The following is a 2,409-nucleotide window of genomic DNA, read 5'->3' on the forward strand; positions in this document are numbered from 1 at the left end:
GGTATGCCTAAAATCATAGTTCCTTGCAAGGGCCCTATCTAGTCTTGCTTCAGTCAGCCCATTATCATCTCTTTTGTTGGGCCAAATAAACTTGTACTTCACACGAATCCTAGGTCTTCAAGATTAGCCGTAGGTAAGAATTTGTGCGTCCCCAAAACAAGATGCAGGAAGACCCTGAATCTATTTTAAACTGTTATGCTTTAGTTTGTATTTGTGTTGGAAATGAGAAAAAATAAAACAACAACATAGTGGTTTTCAGAGTGATACCTAATGAAGAGAAGGATACTTGTGCACCCCGGTCGGTCTTATGGATAGTGTGTGATCTAAAATTTCACCGTAAATGATGGTGACAGCAAACAACCTCGTACAAATTGGTATTACTGATGAACAGGGCAATACTGGTAGCAGTTGCCTACCTGCGAAGTAATTAAAGTAATGGTTGTGCAAATTCCCTCTCGGGAATTACTTGTTTTTAGTGAACTACTTGTTCAATAACTCATTCATTTATCTAAAGCACCTTAATCATGGCTCGGCCACTGAACAATACCACCCGTGATCGAGATAGATAGATAAAGTCAGTGCTGATTGAAGTTTCAACTTGCACCTGTAGTAGGCTGATCAAGACAGATTGTTGTCAAAGTCAGTCGATTGCGTCTTTATTCTAACTTCGCAATACATTTACATTACATAACCAACCTTAGATTAAATGAACTCACAGTCTTTATTTCCTCATATAAAAACACATAACAAACGAAAATTCAAAAAGAAATATTAATCTACAGAAAAGAAATTAGATAGATCAGATTGATCTAGCCAGGTTATGAAGAACTTTTCCAGCCAACAAAGCCGCATCAATAACAAGAGAGATTATATCAACAACTTCTCCAACATCACATTTGTTTCCCTTGAAAGTCCAGCCTCCAATGTCCTTGAAATTCTTCATGCAATTTAAGAATGTTTGGCTGCATTTTTCACTTAGATAATCATCTGATATAAACCATTACAAATTAAAAAAAAAATGGAAGACTTAAAACAATGAATAAGTGGATTGATTGATTGATGAATGAATTGAACTCACTGTTTTTCAATTGAATGCAAACATCGTGTTTCATACAACAAGCGTCGAGTCCGTCGCATGGTCTCTCCCCCGGACAGCCACTGTATAGTAGTCCGCAGTACTTGCCATATCTTAAGAATGGAGAGGTACTATTGAAACAAATCAAAGAAAAGCACATTTAGGAAGGAAAAAAAAATGATATTGAAAAATTGCACAAAAATTGAATAATGATTACCAGAACAAAATTCTGATTCACATTTTCTGCTGCATTGTTTCATCTGTAAAATTGACCAAAAAATGTATCAATATTTTTGTCAACAAAAAAAAAAATGAAAAAAATTGTGAAGAAATTAAATGAGTAGGTAATTTACCAGTGAAACACCAGTTCCAGTAGTCTGAACCCCAACATTAAGAGCATAAACTGAGGTACATGAAAGGTATAAAACAAAGGATGAGACGAGGAGAACAAACTTTAATGACTGATGACAACTTTTATAAGCAGCCATGGTTACAGAGAATTTGAAGTTTTTTTTGTGTGATGGATGAAGGGAAGAAGAAGCAGCAGCTTGGTTTTCATATACAAAGAATGAATGGTGGGGTTTTATTTGTTGTATAAATTTTGGAAAAGATCAAAAAGATATTAAGTTAAGAAAAATGTTGGAAATTTCAGAAAGAAAGGTTGGATTTTGTCATGTTCTCACTCGTGACTTGCTGGGGATATTTTTGGTTTGGTTTGGTTTGGTTATTCACGTATCGTCTGTCCCAGCAAAAAATATTTACACTTCATTTACTGATTTCCCAATATCTCAAGACAATCCATGTATGTACATGTGAATATTTCCTTTTTGCGTTGTAGCTGGACCAAAATTCTAAACAAGAGGGAGTAAAGAAAAAATGGTTTGGCAAAATCGATTGGGCAAGTAAGAGCAGTTGCATCTGGTCTATTTACCCTTACTTGGTTCTGCGCGCATCTGCCTCTGCGTACCTAGTAAGAGCGTTAGAATATCTAATCTGCTCTCTCCACTATAAACTCTGAATTATACTGTTCAAGTGTTAATACGTTTTGTACGAAAACAATGTTTGTTATGCAAATGGGTTGTGCTGATGCTGTTGCAATCTTTGGTTTTCTAGGACCATTGCTAACCAGTGAAGGTTAAACCCACTATAATTTGACCAAAGGAAATGCTAACTGAGTCACGGTTTCATTAGTCAAGGTGTCTCTTGGTAAGTACAGTTCACAAGCAACAGGGTGTAGGGTTTTGATTGTGGCTGTAACTCTCAGAGAATCTTATCTTGTCTGAGTGGGGTATGTTTGGTAAAGCGCAACTGAGGTGACAAGGATGACCAGGAAA

At 36.2% G+C, this 2,409-nt stretch overlaps 1 pseudogene; it reads right to left on the bottom strand.

Moving 5' to 3' along the window:
• Positions 1 to 699: 699 nt before the first annotated feature.
• Positions 700 to 1,789, bottom strand: LOC113314208 (annotated as a pseudogene).
• Positions 1,790 to 2,409: the final 620 nt, after the last annotated feature.

This window comes from Papaver somniferum, chromosome 9 (assembly GCF_003573695.1).
Source record: "Papaver somniferum cultivar HN1 chromosome 9, ASM357369v1, whole genome shotgun sequence".
In the NCBI taxonomy this organism is placed as follows: domain Eukaryota; kingdom Viridiplantae; phylum Streptophyta; class Magnoliopsida; order Ranunculales; family Papaveraceae; genus Papaver; species Papaver somniferum.